The sequence below is a fragment of the Perca fluviatilis genome, chromosome 17, assembly GCF_010015445.1.
Source record: "Perca fluviatilis chromosome 17, GENO_Pfluv_1.0, whole genome shotgun sequence".
Lineage (NCBI taxonomy): Eukaryota > Metazoa > Chordata > Actinopteri > Perciformes > Percidae > Perca > Perca fluviatilis.
Genome location: NC_053128.1, coordinates 35,277,366 through 35,296,038, shown reverse-complemented (window position 1 = coordinate 35,296,038; position 18,673 = coordinate 35,277,366). Strand labels below are relative to the sequence as shown.

The following is an 18,673-nucleotide window of genomic DNA, read 5'->3' as shown; positions in this document are numbered from 1 at the left end:
TGATTTCTTTTATTAATATTCATTTTTTATGACCAAAATAGCATTATGCACAGTGAGGAGTCTGCAAGCCTTACAAGCTTCACATATTAGAAAAATAATACAATACAATAATACATTTTTTTTAATGGCTCGTTATCAAGGTTGTTTCAGATCAACACCTGCCAGTGACCACTAGGTGTCATCGTTGAGACAGGTGTCGGATTGTTTCGAAGCCTCGACACAATATGACACATTTGCTTCAACTGTTTCACTGTTTCACGAAGCCTCGATCTGCCCACCACTACCGGTAACTATTACTGACTTTTACGAACACAAAAGGTAAATAAAGGGTACACTCACCGAAGCGCCATCATTTGTGTTCTGAGCCATGCTGAGCTCTGACCATTGACATATGGCTCTGACCGGAGCTCACCTGAACTTCACCGTCTTCCTGTTTCGGTGTCACATGACCAATGGAGCGTAACTTGATTGGCTGGATGTTGGATGATTTGATACAGGGATTGATTGCTTCTCCTTAATTACCCGGATGTTGACTCTGAATAGGCTCGTTGGAGATGAACTGCGCCTCGCCTGTAAAGTAGACGAGAGCAGGCGGCAGCAGCGGGGGGCGGTGACAAAAATCCGCTCTCAAGTCGGACAGTTTTCCAGCTGACTCCAGCAGCCTTCAGGCTGAACAGGAAGTGACACAAACACTGTGGTCCGTTCGGGTCCGATTCCGATTTAATAAAATGTTATCAGACCCATATATCAGCTCCTACACAGTCTCCAGTTGATTTTATTATGAAAGAGTAGCTGTCAAAATTCTCTACATGTGATGTGTTGCTGATTTTAATCAACAACAGACTGTAGATGATCTGTAATCTGAACAGATTTAGTCTCTCTGACTTCTAAACGTAACTATCAGCCACACAACATGTGTTCTGTACAGAATAAGCCTTTAAATCAGACAAATCGCAGTTAAAATCCCTCCGATTCAAAATCAATAAAAAGTTTATATAAAACGTCATCATGTTGAGTCGATTCTGAACCAATCAGCTGTTCGATCAGCTGAGAGGCCGGCGTTTCCCAGCATGCACTGGGTCCGCCTGCGTCGCCTGGCTCTTGCCAGTTGGTGAAAAGCAACTGCGCTACCTGCGTCTCAGAACTGCGGCCGCCTTGGTCTCGTGAGATTATCGTTGCCCACGTGTGCATGACGTCAGAGCAAGTCGGGATCAAGTCGGATCAAGTCGGACACAAACCAAAGGCGCCGAAGCAGCGAGCCGCCAAGAGAATTAAAACAATTGATGGCAACGAAGGTCAGTCTGTGTCCAATTCTGTTCTGCTTACTATAATGGAGAGGGTTGAAAAGATGCAAGAAGAGTCGCTGAGGAGGTTGCAGTCTTTGGAGGCGACAGTTAAAGATAATACCTGCTCCATAAAAAGTGTTACTGACGCTATGGAATATATGGGGACACAAATAAAAGAAGCAACAGACAAAGTTGAAACCCTAGAGAAAAAAGTTGGATTCCTGGAGAAAGAAAACTGTGTGCTCCGTGACAAGTGCAATGAACTTGATAATTACAAGAGGAGGTGGAATCTACGTGTCGCTGGGGTCAAGGAACAAGCAGGAGAAAATGTAAAAAAAATGATGGTGGACCTACTCAGCCAGGTCTCACCAGACATCGCAGGCCAACTGGCCTTCTCCGTGGACATCGCTCACAGACTGGGACCCCGCTTGGGAGAGGCACGATCCAACCGCCGTATCATTGTGCAGTTTCTATCACGAACCCACAGGGACAAGATTTGGAAGGATGCCAGAACATCGACCGTACTCAAGGAAAGGAAAATAAAAATCTTCGAAGACCTGACTCAAGATGCCAAGGACGCCAGGAACAAACTGTGGCCGCTGGTCGAACAGGCAAGGAAGGAGGGAAAGAAAGCGGGCTTCAGAGGACATTTCGCACATATTGATGGTAAAAGGGTTACAGTGAATGACATCTAACCGAGGCCTCTATATGCTTAGACTTGCGCATGTGGGTCTTAACAAAGGTAAGGATAGTGGTCATGGCTTGTAAGGCTATCTGCTTTACCTCTGGGTAGATTATTCATCTCAGGGATATATAAAAAAAAAAAAAAAGGAAATTCTACTGTAAACGCTAAACAACAACAAAAATCAGATTTAATAAATAAATAATAATAATTTATAAAATAAAAGGGTCTAATTCACAAACAAAACAAGTTTTTTCTAAGGGTTTACCTACTGTATTTACAAACTCACCCAAGGTTATCTATGTATTTCTGTTTCACTCTTGCCAGTGTGAACAATTCACACAATACCTCTGTTGTAAAGTTGCTAGACCCTACTATGAGTTGTATGAATGGTAGCAACTCTCCATTGATAGGATGGCATGAATATGGGTCTTCTGTAGATGAATATATAGGTTTTTTTTTCATGTTTAGATGTAATGCTCTCAGTGCTGAATATCATTTTATGGATAGGACCTCAGAAAAGGTGGGTAGAACAGAAAAATGAACAGTACTAATAAAAAAGAAGATAACAAGACAGAATTAAATGTGTTACTCTCTGTGTAAAAAAAAAAATGCTAGGCAATTAATTAGTTACATATGGCTCTTGCAGCCATACTTTAAACACTAACTAATTGTAAGATTAACAGCTCTTTTATAGCCTACCTGGGGAAGGAAACAAAAAAAAAAAAAATAAAGCTTTATTTTCGGGGGAAAATTTCTTAAAATATTTATACAGAATTTACCTGCATGCCCGTGGTATTTTGCTAGGGGTTTTTTTTCTATTGCAGAGTTTACAACTCTACAACTAACTAAGTGTTCAGAGAGAATATTGTGTATTTTCCAGTTCTCAGGTTATACCTGATATTGTTCTATGTCTTTGTCCTTAATGTCTATTAATGCCAGGGGTCTTAAAAATAGTGTGAAACGCAAGGCTCTGTTCTTTCTGTTTGCCAAGAAAAAATATGACAGATTTTGCTTTTTCCAAGAATGTCACTCAACAGCCAATGATTGTAGCTTTTGGAGGTCACAATGGGGAGACGACATCTGGTTAGCACATGGATCAGAACACTCAGCTGGTGTAGGAATCTTTAGGTACAGTTTTAATGGAAATATTCAAACAACCGATTTAGACTCTTCGGGCATTTCCTCATAATGGTAATCACCAAAAATAATCATACAATAGTAATTATAAACATATATGGATATAACTCCTCTGTGGAGAATAACATGCTTCTTAATACTATAGAGGATAAAATATCACACTGGTTGATCAAATACCCTTACGCCTCTCTAATTGTAGGAGGAGACTTTAATATAGCGATGAATAATATGTTAGACAGATGGCCACCAAGGAAGTCAGGATCTGGATCAGGATAAATTTGACCTCGTTGATGTTTGGAGGGAACAGTTTCCAAATGACAGACAGTATACCTGGTCCAATAAGGACTGCTCAAGACAATCCAGAATTGACTACTGGTTAGTTTCCAGATGTTTAACGAGGAACAACATTTCAGTCAATATCAGTAACACTCCACTGACCGATCACAAAGCGATTTACCTCTCAATAACTCTGTCCTCGGATCAGTCCTCTGGCCCAAAAGCCTCATTTTGGAAACTTAATAGTTCCCTCCTTGAACATGAACAGGCCAAACAAAAAGTCAAAGAATTGATTGAAAACTTTTGGAATAAAGCAAACTCTCAGAAAGCTTATGGGACAAATTGGGAGCTTCTAAAATATGAGTTGGGAAAGTTTCTCAGGAGGTTTGGTGGTGATCTGGCCAAGAACAGACGAGCAGCTGAAGACGAGGTTATTAAGAAGCTTGCGTTTCTTTCCCAACAAGAGTCTTTATCTAATGAGGAAAGATGTGAATATACAAAATTACAAGATAAATTGGATGACATCTATAAATTAAAAGCTAAGGGAGCCTATATAAGGTCAAGGAAACGATGGATAGAAGAGGGTGAACAAAATTCAGCCTACTTCTTTAGACTTGAAAAGAGTAAAAATGTATTGGCTACTGTAGATCAAATTAAAGTGGAGGGGGAAATTATTAAAGACCCAAGAAAGATAGCCACCCATTGCTATACTTTCTATAACAATCTATACACCTCTCGTTACTGCGAGGTAACAACTAAATCATTTATGGACTCTATCAGCCACGGTAGACTTATATCCCCAGAAGACAGAGACTATTGTGATGATGCCATTGCTCAAGAGGAGGTTCTGAAGGCGATTAAAAATCTAAAAAACAACAAGAGCCCAGGGTGTGATGGTATAACTGCTGAATTGTACAAAATGTTTGATGAATTACTAACCCCCTTTCTGGTAAAAGTTTTTTCAGAGAGCTTAGAGAAAGAAGCTCTTCCAACAAATATGACGAGGGGTGTCATCACATTGAACCGAAACCAGGCAAGGACAGAAACTGTCTAGAGAATTGGCGAACCTATTACTCTCTTAAATAATGATTACAAAATTTTTGCACTAGTTTTTGCTAATAGACTCAAAGAAGTGTTAGACTCTATTATAGATGAATCACAATCTGGGTTCATGAAGAAACGACACATTGCAAATAACATCAGATTAGTGATGGATTTATTAGATTACAATGAGTTTATCACTGACAACAGCTTCATTCTGTTCCTTGATTTTTATAAGGCGTTTGATCCGCTTGAACATGGTTTCATCCTGCACGCTTAAAAATTTGGATTTGGAGATGGCTTTTGCAGAACTGTCAGGACCCTGTATGAAAATGGCAGTAGTGCAGTAAAATTAAAATTTGGTACTTCCCCTAGATTCAGAGTGTTACGTGGAATAAAACAAGGGTGCCCAATCTCCCCGTACTTGTTTTTAATTGCCTCTCAACTCTTAGCTCTACATGTCTCTAACAGTGCCTTGGAAGGGATAACATTGGCTGAAAGAAGTATCATCCTTAGTCAACTGGCCGATGACACAACCATCTTCCTGAGAAATGCCTCCCAGATTCCCCCCGCAATAGAGCTGATCAGAGGATTTTCACAAGCTTCAGGTCTCAAATTGAACTTAAGAAAATGTGAACTAATGGCAGTTAAAGAATGTGATGTCTCAACTATATGTGATATCCCTGTGAAGGAACAGGTTACATACCTGGGAACAATAATAACTAAAGACCACAATACAAGAAGACTATTATTAAATTTTAGCCCCATCATTGAAAAAACAAAAAAGAAACTAAATTTTTGGCTACAAAGAGACTTATCCCTGAGAGGAAGAGTCTTACTGACAAAAGCGGAGGGAATTTCCAGACTTACATATCTCGCGGCCTCTTTGGATGTTGATTGTGGGGTATCGAAAATAATTGACAATATGTTGTTTAATTTTGTGTGGAAAAACAAAACTCACTTCGTCAAAAAGTCTGTAATAATGAACACAAATCAGTGTGGGGGCTTAAATTTCTTGGACTTCACAACTTTAAGCAACACCTTCAAAATCAACTGGCTCAGACAATTCTTTAATAATCCAACATCACTATGGAATTTTATTCCTAACTATATTTTTCCTCTAAAATTGGTGGCCTGAATTTTCTGTTATTATGCAATTATAGTATTGCCAAACTCCCAATCAAACTGTCCAATTTTCATAAACACATGCTTTTAGCTTGGTCTCTCTTATTTAAACATAACTTCTCACCCCATCGGTATTACATTTGGCATATTAAGGATATTCTCTTCAAAAACAAATCTTTATTTTTTGAAAACTGGTACAGGAATAATATTTTACTTGTTGGCCAACTCTATGACACGAATGGCAGACTGTACAGTTATTCAGAATTTATAGGAAATTTCAAATTCCTGTTTCGGTCAAGGAGTATGCAATTGTCTTTGATGCAATTCCTTCTGGAATCAGAATGCTGCTGGGAGGCATTCATTTCCCATGGCCACTGACTCACAATATGGATTTATCTGATACTGCTGTGGGGAATTTATGCTTTTCTCGTGTGGCCGGGACTAAAAAATAAAACAATTAGAACTTTATACCAAAAAGATATTGTTACTATTCCTCATATAATACCATATTGGAACAGTTTAATAGAGAATGTCCCTTGGAAAAATGTTTGGTCTTTACCTTTCAAATATATGCTTACTAATAAAGTGAGAGAAGTTACGTTTAAATTAATTCACAGATTCTACCCAGCAAAGTGTGTGCTGAAGCGGTATAAACCAGATATTGAATCTGAATGCTCTTTCTGTAAAAGGTCAGATGAAGATATCTCCCACTTATTTTGGAAATGTTCCTACACAGAAAAATTCTGGTCAGACGTCCTTGAATTTATCCAAACCCATCTCATTAAGGATTTCTCGTTTTGTTTTAAGGATGTTTTCTTTGGTGTAGTGGAGCTTAAGACGGATAAGGAAGGGAAATATTTCATAATTAATCTTTTATTTCTACTCGCTAAACATCACATCCATAAATGTAAGTTCAGGGGCTCTAAACCTTTCTTTCCTGTGTTTGAAAATGAAGTCAATGAATACATGGACTCTATAAGATATTCAAAGAACTGTAAAGCTCTGAAAACTGTGCATATATTCTCAACACTTGTGGCATCACATGACTGAATAATATTGGAACTCTCCTAACTGTAATGATGCTATGAATCGGACTGCTTGTTGATTGGCCTTGATGGACTTTGCAGACTCCCTGGCATATGAATTGCTTATGTACTTATTTTGTAGTTGTATGTATGTGTACGTCTATGTGTTGTATGTAACTTCAAATGCTCTCAATAAATAAATTTTTGAGACATCAAATTTTTTTACTCTGAATTTTTTGAGACATCACATTTTTTGACATTGATTTTTTTTAAACATTGAAAAACAATTTCATAGGCAAAACAATTCAGTGCTAGAAATTCGATGGCTTTTAAAATTCAAAGTCTGATTTACATGCAAAATAAAATTCAGTGTTAAAATTCGATGTAAAAACAATTTCGAATTCAAAAGCCGATGGCACCGATTTACTTCCATAACTGGACCTTCCTCTTCCTCTTCTTCACCTTGTTTTTGGGCGGGCTCCAAACCAGAGCCCGCCGCCATCTTGTGACGGGAGTGTGTAACATCAAGACTGGAAACAACCATCACTAATCATTCTTTAAAAACTTTATTTAATCAACACAACAAGGTCAACAATGTGTTACATGATGTGAATATATAACAAATATATGTTTAGGCTTTTAAATGCTAAGTTGTCACAGTCAGAACGTTTACGCACACACATTTACCTCAGTACAGGCCAAAAGTTTGGACACACCTTCTCATTCAATGCGTTTCCTTTTTATTTTCATGACTATTTACATTGTAGATTCTCACTGAAGGCATCGAAACTATGAATGAACACATATGGAATTATGTACTTAACAAAAAAGTGTGAAATAACTGAAAACATGTCTTATATTTTAGATTCTTCAAAGTAGCCACCCTTTGCTTTTTTATTAATAAGGGAAAATATTCCACTAATGAACCCTGACAAAGCACACCTGTGAAGGTAAAACCATTTCAGGTGACTACCTCATGAAGCTCATTGAGAGAACACCAAGGGTTTGCAAGGACCGGTCCAGAGATTTTTTTGTTGATAATTAGGACCAGAGGAATATTTGTGTCCCAAATTTTAAGTTCTGTGTCTCAAACTGCAGATTTAGTGAGACATTATGAACACACAAAGCCTTTTCTCCACACTGCAGCTTCTATCTTTTCTTTTTTATTTTCTTTTTCTTTTTCTTTTTTAAGTCTTTGAGTTCTTTCTTCATTTTTTCACAGTCATCCACCACCCTGCTACACAGAAGAGGCAGAATGATGATTTCTCTTCTATCTATGGCAGCTTGTCTCAGACTCATCCCAAAGCCCTCCAGGTCTCTCAGAGTGATTCTAGCCTGACCTTCAGCTGATCTGTTCTTCAACATCTCACACGTCCTCCTGATTTCTTCCAGGTCGTTCTTCAGAGGTTCAGCACCATACACCATCTTTGTCAATCACTTACACCCAATAATACTGCCACTCTCATCCACGCTCTAGTCACTTCCCGTATTGATTATTGTAACTCCCTCCTCTTTGGTTTATCCTACAAGTCCATCCATAAACTCCAATTGGTCCAAAACTCAGCTGCCCATATTCCAGAATCCCAAGAACTGAACATGTTACTCCACTCCTTAAACAACTGCACTGGCTCCCTGTCCAACACCATATTGATTTTAAGATTCTTCTTCTCACTTTCAAAACCCTCCATAATCTCGCTCCTCCATACGTCTTTGAACTCCTTCAGCACTACACTCCATCCCGAACTCTCCGATCCTCCTCTTCCTCACTGCTTTCCACTCCTTCTGCCCGCCTGTCCTAGAGTTTAGATTCTCTGCCCGAGCCCGACCCGACTTCGGGCCTGGCCGGGCCGTTATTTTCCGCCACTATCCTCGGGCCGGGCCGGGCCCTTGATCAAGCATTTGTGTTTTTTTTAATCATTACTTTAGCCTAATTGGGTGAGAGAAAGCTATGCCATAATCAGAACTAGTATATATATAGGCTATATTTAGGCCAAAGTAACAAAATGTAACATGTGTCATGCGCGGAGTCTCCTCCTCTCGCACACATCACACCGGGGGGCTGTGGGCTGTATGGTCAACCCAGTCTCCTACTAAAAATGTAACAACCTTACAAAATAGCATGGCGAGAAAATGTAATGCTGTTACATTCTTTTGAAGCTGCAGCAACGTGAAATCTCGTCTCGTAGCTGCAGCAACGTGAGATCTCGTAGCATGCGAGACTCACCCTGTTCTGCCCTGAGAAAGGACCAGAAAGGTAACGAACATTTTATTCATTTAAAATTATTATTATAATTTAAACAACTTGTTTTAAATATTTATTTTTTACACAGAATGTAATCGATATGTGCTTTTGCAACTGATCAACAAATGTACCATTTTCTTGTGTTTGCAATATAGCTTCTTAGCTAGCAAGCTAGCTAAAATACTTGTCAGTAGTAGCTAGCTAGCTACTGTTATTAGCAACGTATGCATTAAATTAAATGGACATTGTTGCAATGGTAGCATCCAATAAACATTTAAGACAGCCCTAGTTAATAAAACATTAAGTTAGGTTACCTGTTTTGAAGTCATTTTTATATAGAGACCCACCTTTTGTATGAACTAGCATTTCTTGATATCTGGTATGATTTCCATAGGGCAGCTAGCTAGCACTATCAGCAATCTTGTAGCAATGAAAATTTAAATTCATTCCAAGCAAGATTAAATTATGAGGTTTACAGGAATGCATGCATTCAGATTAATTTATGACCTCTGTTCTTGAGTTTATGTGTTTTAACTGTTAAAACACACACACACATTCCTATGGGGTTTTCAATATGAAAGAAATGTGTATTTTAGATATTTTTTCACCCAAATGTAACCTAACGTTACCTTTTGTACAGCTTTCAAGATGTTGCAATATAATGTAAATGCAATGTAAATATAATGGTTGATAGTAGTAATGTGTTTGTGTGTGTGCATGTTTATCCATGAGATAAGGAGGGGGACACAAGACGTTCGGGTCTAATGGACCTTTTTCACAGCAGACATGTTGACTTGTCATAGTAGGAAAAGCCCAGCTGAGACTGATAACCTTAACGATGGCTCAGTTAAGTGTCCAAAAAGTAAGTTTCATAGTCAGACATCCCTACAGCAAGAAAGGAAGCCATCAGTAATGGTTATAAACCGAGGCCCTCCTAAGTGGAATGCAGCCATCAGTAATGGTTTAATACCAGGACCTCTCCTAAGTGGAATGCAGCCATCAGTAATGGTTTAATACCAGGACCTCTCCTAAGTGGAATGCAGCCTACCCTAACCCCTAACCCTAACCCTAACCCTAACCCTAACCCTATGATGGTGTGATGTTTATTTTAATAACAACATATTTATCTCACCATTCAATCCAACCAGGATAACTCCTTTAGCTGGTTTAATGGTAACCAAGCTTGGAGAGCAGCCACATATCTTCGGTAGGCTGACTGGTACAAATCGAACTAACCAAGAAAAAAATGTATGTAAAAAAAGAATTCAAATGATTATATTATGATCTGGGAGTACAAACTTCCGCTTCAGCTCATTTGTCACAATGAAATTAAAAAAATTGTGAAAGATATATGACTACCTGCTTCCTTGAAGATAAATGACTGATCAACTTCAGCCACGATAGTGTTTGGGGACACTGGGTGATAAAATCCCTCAAACAAAGCCTCTCTGTCATGCAGCACATGATGGGCATGGACCTCAACATCACAGTGTGCACAGAGGAATTGCTTCGGCAGACACGCTTTACAGCGGATCACTGCTGGCTTGATTTTACAGCTGTCGCAGATAGGTTCACCGACAAGCTCAGAGGACATCATAGCTCTAACCAAAGACTCTCTGATTGAGCTCCATCTCTCTGAGCTTGCAGCTTGCCTCTCACCCCAGCTGATTGCCCTTGAAGGATCTTTTTCAGGGAAATCTTCTTCATTGTATGCCTGCATATCAGTGTCTTATCACAAAGAACATATATCCCATTAAAAGACAGATCCATTGAAATGCAAAGAAACAATATAAGAACACAAACCAAACAACCCCCAAAATATCGCCAAAGGAAGAGCATACTGTACCTATGACTTCAAAAGCCACTGTTGCATGTTCAGCAATGGGTATGTTGGCTGTAAAAAAAGATATGCTCTCACACAATTGGCAATAACTTACAGCTTTACAAAAAAAACAAACAGGGTGACTCATAGTTAATAGTTATTAGAAGTTTAGTTTCTTGTCTACTGTCCTCACAGGGATATTCAGATTCACAATACTTACCTTTTTTGGAAGGAATTTGAGACCTTGGGGGTTGACCTGGTCTTTTAAAAATCCTGTCCCCACCACTGTCCCTTGTCTGCCATTCCACTGGCACAGCAGATGGAGAGGATGTCCCTTCTTTTTCTTGTTTTCTCTAAAGACAATAACTTGCCGTTAACAACTTTACTTAGAAATACAAAGTTAAAGTACAAAGAAATCCATACAAAAGTCCTTACAGGCAAGTCCCCCCTCTCAAGGGCCACCTAGTCAGTTATTGGGCAGTTATTTTCCTATTCAAGTGAATGGGGAGGTTTACAGGAAGGGGCGGGATATGTGTGAATTACTGCCATGTTGGTGTAACAAACTAACCCCATGCATTTCTATGGAGGATTCTTTAAGTGCTGTGTCTCCTCATTACAAAGTCTCTGTCCATACTCACAGCAGCTGCCTCAAACTCTTCTATTAGCCGCTGGCCAGCCTTAATTGCCTCCTCAAAGTCCACGACTTCTGACATTTCTGCAAGATTTTCAAGTTTCAAATGCAAAAATAGTAAGTGTTACAGTGGATAATGGATAAACAGAGCAGAGAGGAAGTGTAAAGGGTCAAGCACTACAAACCATCCTCAGGAAGGAAGAGGCCAAAATACCTGACATGGAAGTAGGATATTTCAAGAGAGAAACAAAATACATGATTTGTGCTTCCAATTTCATCATTCTCAAACTGTTTTTGATATTGTAATGATCACATAGAGTCAGGAGATATCTTTGGCGTCAATGCCATTTATTAACATATATAGGACGACTTATTTGAGCACAAAACTGAGGTAAAACTGAAGGCAAAGATGACACAGACAGTGTGTGTGGGGGGTTGTGTGATGTGGTGGGGGGTGCACCTGTGTGTGTATGTGCAAGTGTGTGTGTGGGGTGAGTGTGCGTGTGTGTGTGTGTGTGTGTGTGTGTGTGTGTGTGTGTGTGTGTGTGTGTGTGTGTGTGTGTGTGTGTGTGTGTGTGTGTGTGTGTGAGAGGAGGGTGTACCTGTGTGAGGGGGTTTGGGACATACAATACAGTTTAGAAAATGCATTTAAAAGGTCAGGGGGTGCATAGTAACAGCAGCATGTATAGCCCATGCAGAGATTTGTTTACTTGTTCAGAGAGAGTTCACCATTTCAGCGTGTTGATGAGCCTGATGTGTGAGGGAAAAGGCTCTCACACAGCCTAGATGTTTTGGGTTTTGATTCAGCAATACCGTCTAACAGATGGCAGTAGTGTGTACTGTGTGTCCATGTGAGGTGGGAATGGTTCTTCACAATGGTTGAAGCTGATGTAGCATGTCACTGCTCTTCAATGGCCTACGCAGTCACAGCTGTTAGAGGACACCCTTTGTTTTGATTGTGGCCCAGTCCCACTGGCATGGCTGTGGTTTGCAGGGGTGGTAGCCGAAATGTCTCTCACCACAAACACCTAGAGGACTTTGGTCTTGTTTGGGGTCTTGGCTTTCTTGGATGGAGGCATGAGCAGTCTTCTGGACTCATTTTGTCTGTAATTTCCATGCCTAGGTGCAGCTGCTGTCTGGCACACATGCACAGTATGCACTTTTAGTCAGTCATCTTGAATACCAGTCAGCCAAAACTGGACCGTTGAGAGGCATGTACATGCCCCTTCAGCTCAGCTTAGCTCAGCTGATCAAATGACAACGTGTGTTGCCCAGGTTTGCGGTCTTGCCTTCGAATGCTGGGGAATATAGTAATACATTCAAGGAATATGATGGAGCAGCACTCAGCATGATTCTCCATCTAGGATGTAGATGATATTCTTATTGTATTTATCTTTGTTCTTGTAGACCACACAAACTCAAACTACAATGCAACTTAAATAAAGCTCTGTTAACCGGACCTACTTCCTCTGGAGCCTGATTCTTTGATCGGAGTCAAGTCCATATCTACCGCCTCAACCAGTTAAATCGTGGGAGGTCATATCCCTCCGTTTCAGATCCAGCCGTCAAATTTGTAGATGTTCAGGGGTAAGAGAGGTGATAACTGCTGAAGATGACAGTCCTCTTGCTTTGTTACCCTCTCTTAAGTTACATATAAGTTGAGGTTGATGGGCTGCCAGGGCTGGACAGTTTGTGTTGTAAACTTCTCCACACCAGTAGCCAGGGGTTCAGCTGGGAACTTGTGGCAGCTTCGCGGTGGCTTTGGTTTAACCTCACATGAAACTAGCACAAAAAGACATAAACACTCACTTTGAGCTGCACACAGTACAGTATGGTCACCAATACCAATTTACTTATAATATTAATTTACTTATTATTCACTTGCACAACATTTATTATATATCATAAGCTACATCTTATACAGATCTCCACCTTCTCTTCCTCTCTTTACACACACACACACACACACACATACACACACACACAACACACACACACACACACACACACACACACACACACACACACACACACAAGAGGGTGCAGCTTCTCTGTCAGAAGCCCTGGCTGTCAGTAGCCAATACTGCATGATGAACTATAGGCCATAACTTTAGGCACAGCGTTCTCTTTATTTAGTGAAGCTATGTGAAGCTATGTTAAAGTTGTGCTTCATAAATTAATTTAACTTACTTTACCTACTATGGGCTAAAGCATTGCGTATAATATCTGGACTGTCAGTGAAAGCTTTTAAATACGCCCTTAAGACACCGTTTTACAACTGTTATGGCAAAGTTTACTCAAGATCACAGTGATAGGAAACAACGCATGATACGATGTGCATAATTTTACTGTGTGTGTGCGTGCATGTGTACACCGTGTACACGTGTAGACTAGCATGCCCGCAGCAACCAACTCTCGTTATGCTAACTTTTGCTGAAGTGGGTGCTTTTTTCATGTTTGCCAATGCATGTTTAATTAACCCATTTTCACAACATTGAATGATCGCCCGCTCGGTTGAATCGGGTTCGGGTTCAAGACAAATAGCCTATTTATATATATATATATATATAATATATATATATATTTTTTTTTTTTGCCGGTCAGGCATTGCAGATTCATTCTCATAACGGGTCTGCGCGGTACCGGTCGGTAAAAAAAACAAGATGGTCTTAGTAAAACCACTGTATATTGCACATTACACAATTTCCATTAACTATTTTAGGTCAAGCCAAGCATGTTGTAAATATGGTGTTAACCACGATTTCTAACTATTCCTGTCTTACCTGGTAGATCCCATTAAAAGAGAACGGTATATAGATCGCACAATCTCTGGCAGTGTACTACAGTGAAGTCATGCAGTGAAGTATGCTGATCTCTATACTGTCTATGGCTGATCTACAGTAGGCTATTTCTCGCGATACGAGAACTAAGTGTTTTGCCGCAAAAAAGCTTTAAATAAATGTAACAACCTTACATTTTCACAACGTGCACGGGCTCGGGCAGGGTCGGGCTTGATTTTTTGGGCCCGAACAAAGCTCTAGCCTGTCCACAACGGGGTTTAGAGCCTTCAGCCATTCTGCTCCTCACATTTGGAACACCCTCCCGCTATCCATCCATACCATACAGTCTCTACCCACATTTAAAACCTCCCTCAAAACCCACCTTTTCCAAAAGGCCTACCCCGCATGATACACTCTCCATCAAAATAATGGATTGATTGCTTTATTTAAATTTTTCTACCTCAATATTTTAAATGTTTGTTTTAATTATATTATATTATTATTATATTTGCCTTTTTAACTGTATTTTTGCTTGTTTTATCTGTAAGGTGACCTTGAGTGCTATGAAAGGCACCCATAAATAAAATGTGTTGCGAATTTCACCACTGGATCAATAAAGTCTCCTCTTTATCCACATCACAGATTATTCATAATGTTTTGTATAATTAATATGAATATGCAAAGTAACTAAAGCTATAAAAAATAGATAAAATGTACAATAGGCAAGTAGGAGAAATACTCAATTAAAAGTACCTTACAGTTGTATTGAAGTAGACTACGGCATTGTTGTAAAATGTTTGTTTAAAGCACTTGAATAAGAAATTCATGTTTAGTTTAAAACAGTCTAAAGGAAATTGTCAATTATAGTGTGATTAAAACTCACTAATTACATTATTTACTTTTGTACTCAATTTACAGCTGATATGTGAAAAGGTCCACAACCTTATTTGTTTAACAGTAATTTAGTTTTACTGCGAACCGTGCTAGCTTACTGAGATGCAACTGTTATGCAGGTTGTTGCAACAAATACTGTCTATGGATACAACATGTCCGTCAAGCTAAGTTGCTCACTTTCTTGTTTGTAAAACTGCATCTGTAATAATTATTACCGTTCATGACAGAAACATATTGAACAGTAAATGGTCAGAGTAAAAGACAAGCGTTTTTGGTCGCCAAGCCATTCCACTACAGAGTTACTCTCCACGGCTGATAAACTGCAATGATTTACGTGTAACAAGCCTAAACATTAATTCCCGACATGTTTAAATCTGTCAGCGGCTCGGACACACAGCTGTCCGCGCTGACGTACCGTCACCTGTTGGGACACAGATGTTCTGAAATAATACTCACGGCTTTTTTTTTCCTGTTAACAAATGCTTCGCGGTGTTGGGAAATTCTTAAAAAATGTTGCGTTAAAATGTGTTGTAACTCACGTTACTGAGATTGTCACGGGTAATAATATTACCGAAATGTAATTAGTAATGCGTTATATTACTGCGTTACAGCAAAAAGGAATACATTACTGTAATTGCGTTACTTTTGTAACGCGTTACTCCCAACACTGGTATTATATATAATCCTTCCAAAACTAATATTGTGTTTGTGTTATGTGGAGAGTTTACAGCCTCTTCTTTAGAAACTGTGTTGGGTCAACTTGAACAAATACGTCTAAGATCAGCTACGATTGTTACATCATCACATCACTGAATATATATTTAGTCTTCTGATGACATCACTGAATATATATTTAGTCTTCTGATGACTCATCAAGAGGTTTAGAGGTTCTTACCTGTTAGTTGATGCAGGTACAGCAGCTCAGTCTTCACCTCCACACGTCCTCTCTCAGTCTGACCTGTCAGCCTCTGAGTCGTTTCTCTGAAATCACATGACCAGAGGAACCAATCAAACAGCAGCAGCGTTGGACCTAAAACCTGCAACAGGAACACGTTCAGTCTCTAAACGGCGTGCAGCGTTGTCGGCTAAGGCCGCTGAACAAGTTACACGTTGTAAACAGCCGTGGCTGCTTGCCTGCTCCTACGGTAACGTTAGCTAGCAGTTAGCATGGCGGCGTTAGCCATGGTTAGCCAGGACCAGTAGGGTGTTCGCATTGTTCATAAGTAACCAACTTCGTAACTTATCTGCCTCAGTAGGAAATAAGCCAAGCAACGTTGTTACCCAAATATATCTCAATTTACCCAAATACATCTCCAATATTTACCCAAACACATCCCAATATTACAATCTCCAATATTTACCCAATTACATCTCCAATATTTACCCAAATACATCTCCAATATTTACCCAAATAAATCTCCAATATTTACCCAAATAAATCTCCAATATTTACCCAAACAAATCTCCAATATTTACCCAAATACATCTCCAATATTTGGAGTTCATGTTTCAAGTTAAAGTACATCCAAATCCTTTTTTTTTTTTACTGTGGTATCAAAATCGGCATCGAGAATCATGTTATTTTACTGGTATTGGCACCGACTAGGCTACTGAATTTTTGGTATCGTGACACCTCTAGAAATAACACACATGTACTATCTATTATATAGATACTAACTATTTAGGTCTATAAGCAAAGCAGGAGGGACTTGTATAGAGTGTTGGAGGATGCCTCTCTGGACTTGTCCTCAAACAGTCAATACAAGTCCCTCCTGCTTGGCTTATCTTATTGGCAGAGCAAACACTCTTTCCTCTGATAAAACTGCATGTGATTGGTCAATAGAGCCATCAGTCAGCCGCCATCTTAGCTCTGCCACTGGTCTGCATCAGAAACAGCAGAATATGGGCGTTTCCCAATATGTGTTCTTCTGTTGACTTGTGTTCTTGTGTCCCTGTGAAACGTCATCTCGTGTTGCCAAAGTACTGTCCCAATACACAAGTTCCCATTTCGCCAAGAACAGTTAAAATTGCCGGATGTATTCTTGACATGCCCATTTACCGAGGATACATCGGTTGGTAACTTGTATGAACTTCGCAGCACCTGTATCCCAGCATTCATTTCGGCATTCAATGATGGTTGGATTTCCAGTACGTAGACAGCCCAAAGACGGGACAATTTTAACAATTGTCGCCATCTTATTCATCACTAAATTCACTTCTGAGAACATTTTAGGCGAGAAATGAACGGTTTAGATTTCGAATATAGGCAGTCTTGCGAAAATCTTTGCCGAATTGACAATTTGCTCCAAAGTTTTCAGAATTTTCGGAGCTCCATAAAATGACGCGGCCGCCAGCTTGCGCCTGCCGGGGCCGCTTGCTCCGCGCTCGGACAGTCACACTCGGAGACCCCGCTGTAGGACCCCGGAGGTCTTTTAGACCGGTCCCGTAAATAAGAGGCTTTTATTTCGCCGTTTCGGATCGTTTGTGTAAATACCACAACACATGTGGTTAACTGTCTTTTCGGAGTTAAACTCAACAAACAGACACACACACACACACACACACAAACACACACACACACACACACACACACACACACACACACACACACACACAGTGCAGCAGGCAGAGGAGAGATATACCAAAGATAGACTGTATATTATATGAGATATACCCGTTTCTTTTCGGGAGACTTGTTTAAATTATGCCATATGCTATAGCCTACATTATATTTTGTATTTAGTTCATATTTTTGGTGTATTTGTTTTCTGATTTATTAGAAGTTGAGTTTCAGTCTTTATGATAAATGAACAGTTGTACATAAAGTGGTAACATGCTATGACATGTTATGTAGACTAAAGGGGAGACACCAACCTTTATAATTTGAATTTCTAATTTCCATCTCCCTGGGCATATACAGTGCACTACAATAATATAGAAATGATAATTCCACATAACACTAATAGGAACACATAGGACACACCAGTGTATATGCCTATTTATTTGTTTACTTTAAACTGACTTAAACTTATATGCTAATAATAGTAGGGATCGCGTTCCACTCTTTTGAATAAGTAAGGGGTGTTTGAGCTAAACCATAAACAATAAAATTAAAGCTCAATTAGTTTTATTTTTCAATATTATTGCAATAGTTGTAGCATTATGAGGTTTTCTTGTCCGGAGATTGTTTTAATACAAAGTGGTTATATTGTTGTGGTTTTTATTTCTAGCTGGTATTTTGGAGCCTTGCAGGTAGCCTCTGTGCTGGGAGTGTTGAGCAATAACAGGAAGAACGCATCGTCTCAAACTGTTAACAGCGTTTTCTGTGCTTGTGAACTTGTGAGTTCATTCTTCCAAGAACAACCAGCAAGAACGTTCTCCCCAAGAACACAAGTCCGTAGTTTGCTTTCTTGGTATTGAGAAACGCCCTATGTATTTTCATTCAGAAAGATCACTAAAGTAGCCGTTCAATCGTGGATTAATCTATCTGGAATTAATCATGGAAAGTAATATATATTTCACTATTTATTTATTCTTTCTTCAGATATAGACTGACTCAACTAGCAAAAAAAAGATTTTTTCTTTTGCAGATTAGTGGTCCATCCAAACATTCATTAGTTATCAGATAGAGACACACACAGACACACACACACACACACACACACACATACACACACACACACATGAATGTGAAAATGGCCGTTGGCTGCCATCCAGGGCCAGTCTTTG

At 39.4% G+C, this 18,673-nt stretch overlaps 2 protein-coding genes across 3 annotated transcripts in view; both read right to left on the bottom strand.

The window, feature by feature from the left end:
- The window catches only part of LOC120545309, a 51,787-nt gene extending 35,921 nt beyond the window's left edge, over positions 1-15,866 (bottom strand). The window contains exon 1 of the mRNA XM_039779555.1: positions 15,840-15,866. The gene's annotated coding sequence lies outside the window, so the exon portion shown is untranslated. The remainder of the gene's footprint in view (positions 1-15,839) is intronic.
- The window catches only part of LOC120545274, a 347,924-nt gene that overhangs the window by 312,081 nt on the left and 17,170 nt on the right, over positions 1-18,673 (bottom strand). The gene's annotated exons all lie outside the window — the stretch shown is intronic.